General features: G+C 35.4%; 1 long non-coding RNA gene across 2 annotated transcripts; it reads left to right on the top strand.

The window, feature by feature from the left end:
- Positions 1-4,290: 4,290 nt before the first annotated feature.
- Positions 4,291-7,512, top strand: LOC141700270 (uncharacterized). 2 transcript variants are annotated; one of them, XR_012566272.1, is made up of 5 exons: positions 4,291-4,466; positions 4,579-4,798; positions 5,611-5,770; positions 5,879-5,954; positions 6,954-7,512. It is a non-coding gene; the product is annotated as an uncharacterized LOC141700270 (long non-coding RNA). The 2 variants fall into 2 exon arrangements; XR_012566273.1 differs by lacking the exon at positions 5,611-5,770.
- Positions 7,513-8,857: the final 1,345 nt, after the last annotated feature.

Here is an 8,857-nt window from a genome sequence, read left to right as displayed (position 1 = left end):
ATCTCAGCATCCTAAAGTTGTTATAGATTCCACTTCCATTGATGCTGAGGCATTTACTCACCCTGTTCCAGCTTATCAACTTCTAGTTGAACAGGACAATGACAATGCAGAAAGGATGCTGAATTTGGTGCATACCACACAGTCTATGATGAGAGCTAAGGATGCCATCACAGCTCTACCTTCTACAGCTGTTGAGGTGGACTATGAGACTGGTGGTTCAGCTGATTTCTTTGGTGATGGGAGTGGGGATAGTGAAGATGAAGCAATGGACATAGGGGGAGAATTAGGCTCAAGTTCAAGGTCAGGTATGCCATCATGGGCATTCTCAAAGCACTGTGATGAGCACTACTTCAAGACCACCCTGATCCAACTAATCAATCAGACAAATACTGCTCTTCAAACCACTACTAATGCCAGTATCAAGAAGCTCCTTCAGGCACATCTAGCCTCCCTACAACTTCAACAAATCCAGGGCTTCCAACATGCTAGGGATGTAAACAACATGAAGGGTGATATTGAGGAGATGAAGAAGGCCATTTCAGACAAGCTAGATTCTAAACTTCCAGAAGCTACAATACTTGATATTAAAAGGAAATTAAGGAAAAACTTTGATCTTTCAACCAAGATAGATGCCTTGGATACAAGAATGCCAGCCATGGAAGCATCTTTAACAGCCATCCATTTTCATCAAGCCCAATAGACAGATCTACTTTAAAAATTGGTGGCTGCTCAAACCTCCTCCTCTACTCAACTTGATGATAACAAAAAGGGGGAGAAAGGATCAAGTGAGGGGGAGAAGCTTCAAATTCATATCAGACTAGTAATTGTGCCTTCAATTACTATCTCAAAGCCACCAGTTACAAACAGCATAGATCTGATAAATACAGCAGCAGCCAACTTTAGAGCAGCTGAAAAGAAGCAGTTGAGTCCACTCAACTGGGAGAAGATTGATGAGAATATATAAAAGAAGTTTGAACTTGTCAAGGAGCCAGTTAAGTCAGCCATCCATCACTCTCAAGTCAAGCAAATTAGTGTGAATGAGATGAGCATGAACTATCTGGAAAGAGGACAGCCTTCCTGCATCAAATCTCCAAAGGCTGAAATAATTCTGAAACCAAGGGCAAACTACTCAAAATCATCATTGAAGAACCCCTTGGATACTGTGTATGAGAAACCTAATCCTGATGAAAAGAAGTTTCTGTCAAGGTCAATTGCTTTCTACAAAGATCCAGCTGACTCAGCTTTGAAAAAGAGAATTGCTAAAGTTTTCAGGGATGGGAAAGAAATTTGTGTGGTGGCTGGACATCCTCAATTTTCTCAAGCAAAGAGAGAAGAAAAGGCTAGATTGAAATAGGAAAAGAAGCAAGTTGTTCTAGATGCCAAAAAGGCTAAACAAAAGAAAGAGCAAATTGCTATCTTGGCCAAGTTACATGCTGTAAATTCATCACAACAAACTTCTGCTAAGCCATCTGAAATCACTGAATCACAAGATCCAAAGAAGCAAGTTGAACAACAGAAGAAAGCTCCAAGAATTAAGGAATTAGCTAAAAGAACTAAAAGGAAACTGGACATGGTTGATAAGGAATTGGAGGATCAATTTCCCAAGGAATCCACTCCAACCACAACTCAAACATCAAAACCCTTTGTGGTATTTGAAGATATCAAAGTAGTGGATCCCTACAGGAACATCCATGGTGAACCTATAGTGCCTAAGGATGAACCAGTAGAATGGAAGAACATACCAATTCCTGACTTCTATTTTCCAATCCTTAACAAGCCAAAGAGAACAAAGTCAAGAGCAGTCAAGAAAGTGAAGTTGTCACCTCTCAAATCCAAATCTCTAGTCAAATCTCAATCTAAAGTCAGTAAGGGAGATTACATGTACCTATGTGACATCAAAGAATTTTATGATCTAAACCTCTATCTAGATGAACTAGATGAAGTGAGAGGAATTGATGCATACAGAAACCTACCTGAAAGGTTAGTGTTCAAGTACAAAGGAGGAAGGAAGATTCAGTGGCCACTTCACAGGATCCTTCAAGAAAACCAAGCTGTACTGGTTAAGGTTTATTCATTCTTCAAAAAGAACTTTGGGTTCAATGTTACTGCAAGAAGATTGGTACTGAAGAAGATTGAAGAACTACGGAGTGTTAGAGCTAAAGATGCACTCCCAAAGACTCTAATTATCCCCTTCACAGGGAGAAGAGTGCATCTAAGGCCCTACTGGATGATGGAGTTCATGGATGACAAAGGAGTGAGAAGATTTTTCAGATTAGAAGACCAATTGAGCATCTCTAGTAATGAGACTCTCTTGGAAATGCAAGAAAAGCTAGATCTCTCAGAATTTGATGAACTGGAACTCCACAGGCAGCTCCAAAATCAGATTGAAGAAAACAACAGTTGCTTGAAAAGAGATCCAGACCTTCAAGGAAGTAAATAAATCTGCTCAGGCTAGAGGAGCATCTTGAAAATGACTGTGAGCAAAACTTTGTACATCTTGTTAATTGAAGCACTTTTCAGTCATATCTACCTTCTTTTAAAGTTGTATTTTTTAAGATATTTTTTTATCATCAAGTGTCTCTTAATTTATGGCTACAATTCCAGTAAACATAAATTGGGGGAGATTATTGTGTATATGTTGTGTACTTGATGATTTCATGAACAAAACATCTTGGTAGATTTTACTTAGTGAAATTATGTAGCACTCGACGGATAAGGTTTATAGTCCCGACGGATGACTCAATATAGTCCCGACGGATGATGACTTATTATTCATCGAGTGAGTAGCTTATGTAACAATAAGTCTGTAGCACATTTCTGCATACACATTGTTTAGAATCTGTAGTAGTACTTAAGTCATGATGACTTTAGTTAGATATGCAGAATAGGTTAATTAATTGTACATAGGTGATGTCTTGTAATTCTGCATAAGTGAAATGAAGTCTAATGCTTGATTGCTACCCGACGAATGAGCAAACAATGAATTCGACGGATGATCAACAACCCGACGGATGACCAATAACTCGACGGATGATCATGAACCCGACGGATAAAGAATTCAAATATCTGTTGACAGTGACAACACAGTCACATGCGTCGAGTGGATGCAAATGGAATGTGGTAGCCTATTCAACTGGGTTTTCGAGAACAAAGAAGCATTGCCATTTTCATGCTATTGTGAAGATATTCAAAGATGCTGGAATAGAGTAATGAAGTAGCATTGTAATAGACTAGATAGTTTTGTTTTATTATCCTGTCTCATTACTTTGTAATCTTGGTGATATATAAACCAAGTAGTAGCAACTAAGAAGATTGATCTAATCTGAGAAACAAGCAGAGAAACATTTGTAAGCAGAATCCTCAGCATTTCTCTGTATTCTTAGTTGTTCAATTGTTGTAAGCAGCTGTGAGCATTTTGCACACAGGGTTCTCTCGATATATAATATATATATATATATATGGTGGAATCATTCAAATCCACCAGAAAGTTTTTAAAGACTCTTATTTTTAATTACTTGTGTTTTGATTCATTTAAGTAACTATTCCGTATTGTGCTAATCAATTCACACTTATATATATATTCGAGTTAGAACATTTTTATTTCAAGAAAAAGTTTCAAGAATCCCATTCAACCCCCCTTCTGTAATTCTTTTCATATTGTTAAGGGACTAACAATGTTTTAAGAAAGAAATTTAAAATTGGTAGAAAGCTGTAAGGAAGAAATGTATATTAATAAAAAATGGAGTAGGGAGAGGTGAGGGAAGAGGAGAGATACTCTTTCAGAGGAATGGAGACTTTTTAAGTGTTGGAAGAAGGTTTAGGAGTTTGTCGAAGTATATTTTTATTATTTCCTCAAAAATTAATTTAGGAGCTCATTTGGAAATTTATTAGAGTTGCTTTTCATGTATACACCCTAAGGCAGAGTAAAAAAACGAACAAAAACTGAAACTGATCCGAAACCGGTAAAATTCACAAAAAACCGATCCGCACAAACCCGAACCGATACAAAACCGAAAAGTATAAAATCCGATCCGATGATAATTTTCCAGTTTCGGTTTTAGGTCCAAACCGATCCGAGAAAAACCGAACCGAACTGATTATTTAAATATATATATATATATTTAGAATTAACAAATATATGTATATATATGGAACATCAAATTAAATAACATTGTGGCTGGAACTCAATAGCAGACTAGCAGTATGAGTAATAGGCTGTCTATTGGGCCTTACAAAATATTTATAAGTCCAATAACACTATAACAGTACACTCAATTAATCCCTAATTTTTCTCGATCCTTGTAGGTAATTTTCAATTTCCCACTCCACTCATAACAATAGATATATTCGATACATACTGAAGCAACAAACACATCTAAATCATGTATGGGCCATCAATTAATCGAATTTCTCAGCCAGAAGCTTCTCAAGAATCGCCTCAAGAGCCTCAACATTCGATAAATGAGGTACGACATTGATCTGTATTACTTACACTATACTCCGAATATGTTTAGAAATGAGTTTAACATAGTTAAATTCTTGATTGTCTGCACTGAGTAATGTTTGTTTTGTTTGTAGATACTTCTGATTGTGAACTTGGAAAATGAAGAAGTAAATGGTGATAATAAAGAATAGGAAAATTGTGAGCAGACTGGGACAAAGGCAGCTTCGGTATTATTTTAATCGAATACCGGGCCTTCCAATTGGTAAGGAGAAATCCAAGTGCAAGTTTCGTGGTGTGATAATGGGATGCAATACACAAAATGGTACATCGGAAATTATGAATCACTTGAGAACGGTATGTGCTAAATCACCCCTACGTACCAATCTTTATAAATTACAAAGGACATTGCGATTTGAAAAGTTATCAAAGGATGATAAATTTTATACTGTTGAAGCTCATGAGTTTAATCAAGAGAGGTTAAGAAAAAACTTGCTTTAATGTGTATTAAAGATAATCAACCCTTTAGGATTGTGGAACATGAAGGGTTTAAAGAATTAATAAATGAGGCGGAACCAAGGTTTAAGATGCCAAGTAGATGGACAATTGCAAGAGATTGTTTTAAAATATATAGTGAAGAGTTAGTAAAATTAAAAAAGTCTTTGTTATCTCAAAGAGTCTCATTCACAACGGATGCTTAGACCTCTGATTCAAAATATTAATTATATGTGCCTTACGGATCATTGGATTAATGGTGATTGGCTGATCTGTAAAAGAATTTTAAATTTTTCACAAATTGGAAGTCATAAAGGGGTTGCAATCGGAAAGATGCTACTTGATTTATTTGTAAACTGAGGGATAGATCGTGTATATACCATCACATTAGATAATGCATCCTCAAATGATAAAGCAATCTCACATTTAAAGAAAATCCTTAGAGGACCAGAGGCTATTTTAGAGAATAAATTTCTACACATGCGATATTGTGCTCACATATTAAATTTAGTGGTGAAGGATGGTTTGAAAGATTAACATGATTCAATTGCTAGAATCCGAAATGCCACTAGATATGTTAGGTCGTCGCCCGTGAGACTTGACAAGTTTAAAAAATGTGTAGAAAGAGAGAAAATAAAATGTGATAAAATTGTATGACTTGATGTTGATACTAGGTGGAATTCAACTTACACCATGTTGGAGGTTGCAATTAAATATGAGGGAGCTTTTATAAGAATGATTCATGAAGATACCGACTATAATGCATTCTTTAAGATGGATAATGTTGAGCTTATTAGCCAGAAGAGTATTTACAACACGAACAACTGGAAAATGGTAATTTCTGTAGTTTTGTGTTACTGTAATGTTATTTAAATCATATTTAGTGTTACTGCCTAGAAAATTGGTATTCACCATATGTACTATCTACTCTCTATTATCCAGATGAGCTGAAAATTGGAAAATCATTTGACCACCTGGGCATTGATGATTAGCCTGAACCCGTAGGAGTATTTTGTAGGTATAACTCTTGCTTTTTCTGTGAATTTGGTATAACCTTGAATTTAGTAATTATCAAAAAAAAAATTACTCTAAGATGGTTAATATATGTCCATTATTTGTATGCCTTCTTAGAAAGCACTCCAATGAATATATTTATATTCTTGTCATTTGCTTTGTAGTTTTGTTACTTGTGACCATTATCCATTTTTACCTGGACTTGGTTGTATGGGCTGCATTTTCCTGTCCTGGTCTAGTTGTCACATAATTGCCTCTGTCTGCATTTGTTCTCATTTTTTTTCTTTTTGGTTTGCATTGGCATGCCATGTTTGAGCTAATACAAGGCTAACACTTAAATGATTGCTAAAATGAATTTAATTTGATAATCTTGTAAAGTATTCTAATATAATTATTATATAATAGTTAGGGATATTATTATCTTCCTTTATAGTGAGTTATTTTTAAATGTTTCTTATTTGGTATTGGATTGAGTTATATATATGTTTGGTTCAGGTGCTTGAGCTTCTTGGGCTCAAATACTTTAAATGCTTGTGGTGATTACGTGATTGCCGACATGAATCTTTCGTTGATAAATGGAAATTTGTGCCCTTGTTGCTGCTTCACTCTATCTGCTCATAAGTTGTGGATTTGTGTTGGTTGTTAGTTTAAGTATTTCTGACAATGAATGTGAATAAGTTTTATCATAATTTTAAGTTGTCTGTGATGCCTAGTGTTTGATTATGGTGTTCTAAGAGTTTAATGCATTTTCGCTAATTATCAGCCTTAGGATTGGCATTGCAGCTAAAATTGCTAGCTATTTAGATCAGCTTGTCAAGTAGAAAGAATTATCTTGTTGTATAGAACATTCACGTGGTTAAAAAAGAGTTTTTTGTATATATATTTTTTGCAAATTAAGAACCAGTGTGCTTGAAAAATGGACTGCTACTAAATGAGCTGAAACTGTAGAAATATGAAATAACTCATTTTAAACTCATATCTTGGTGAATCTTAATCTTTGCAGCCTGTCAGCTGATGCGCGTTCTCTGGCTGATTTTATCAATACCAATCGTAGAAACATGGGGCTTGTTGATGAAGACCGTTTGAGGGATAAAGTCTTTAAGTTCCAGACTAGGTAAAACTCAATTGTGGAAGAGAGAGGCAAGAATCTTACTGATGATGATTTTCTGACATACAATGAGCATCTGATTTTTCAACTGTCGAAAAAGGTTTGGGGAAATGAACCGAGAGCTAATGTCTGGCAAGGAATCTAGTGTTATTCTGGAAGCCTGTGTTATTTGGGAAATTAATGATTGGTATCAAGAATGAGTGAAGCGATTTTGGTCATTTTTCTATCATGATCAGAGTATAAAAATAGACATTTGGATGTATTAAAGTTCTTTAGGTTTCGGTGTCAAGTTAGTAGACTCAATTCAGTGCATATAGCTATAAATGGGTAATTCGCAGTCATTATATGTAGAACTGTGCATAATGTAGTAGCACATAGTTTGGCATTACGAGATTGAGTCTGTTAAGATTATTAACTTCCAGGATAATGCAATATGGAGTATTAATTTTTGTTACTTGTCTGTTTTCTCGCAATTACATAAGTAAGACATTCTAACAATGCAAAATATATAAGAAAAATCGTCTTTATACACGATTCTTAGACATTATGCAATATTTTTTTTAACCGATTTTATACCCGAAAATGAACCGATATAAACCGATCCGAAGTTTTTAAAACCGAAACCAATTCGATGAATCTGTTGCAGTTGCAGTTTTTAATTTTAAAAACCGATGACTTCCGGTTCCGGTTCCGGTTTTATCTAAAAACCTAACCGATCTGAGGTTTGCTCCCCCTAATACACCCCATCACTGAGCCTGCAAGCCTTTTGTGGTTGAAAATACGAGGCAATACTTGACCATAACTAATTAGTGTCTAATTAATTGTACTTTTTGAGCAACTTGGTTCCATAACATTCAAAATCGAGACGGATGAGTCCAAAAAGAGATAGGATGGTTAACTAGTTACTAATTAAGTGACAGGCAACTCCAATCCAGGGTCTGGTTCTTACGACATCGTAATTGGATCCTTCTTGTGATGTAGCTATTGTTGGATTTGTGTAAACAACATCAGAGAGGGTTGGAGCCCGTGACGTCTTCGGTATGAGAGTAAGAACTCACTTTTAGATATGGAAATAGAAATATAAGGTGTGTGAAGAAAGAAGATATGTTTGTGCATATCTGTGTTATTTTATTCATAAAAATAAAATATGGAATGAGATAGGATTTCTTAAAAATGATGACAGGCCAACTCAACTATATTGGAGACCATGTGCTATAAATACAGTTTTTCCGTCTTCTATTTGTTAAAAAAAGCATAGGCAAGTAAATTTATATTTAAATGAATTTATGCAAAACAAAAAAAACAAGTTTAACGAATCTTATGATGGACTGTAGCCAAAAATCTAGGTGCAGAGTTTCAATTCTAATTTTTGGATACATACTATACATAATGGATTAGGTATTTTTTGGGGCCGTTGTAGATTGCGGGCCTGTGCGATTGAACTTCTTGCATACCCTAATTTACGCGACTGTATGAGGAAGATGAGAAATATGTCAAATTTTTAAGAAACGAATAACTAGTCTCTTGGAGTGATATTTATGTCAAATTTCTTATATTTTAAATTTAGGGCGTCATTTAACTAGTTTATTGGAGATGCTTAAATACTCTTTTGTTTCTTGAACAAAGATACTCCCTCATTAAAAGAATACAGAGCACGCAACTAGGTAGGGGTCAACAAAAACCGACCAACCCGCGAAACCGACCCAGCCCACCCCTTATTTTTGGTCGAATAAACCGAGCCTACCGAAACTCGAAATATAGTTGGGTTCGTTTTATATTAACTTGAATATGTTAGGTTG

Source organism: Apium graveolens, unplaced genomic scaffold (genome assembly GCF_009905375.1).
Source record: "Apium graveolens cultivar Ventura unplaced genomic scaffold, ASM990537v1 ctg2001, whole genome shotgun sequence".
Taxonomy (NCBI): Eukaryota; Viridiplantae; Streptophyta; class Magnoliopsida; order Apiales; family Apiaceae; genus Apium; species Apium graveolens.
The sequence above is the reverse complement of the archived record's forward strand: the minus strand, read 5'-3'. Positions and strand labels throughout refer to the sequence as shown.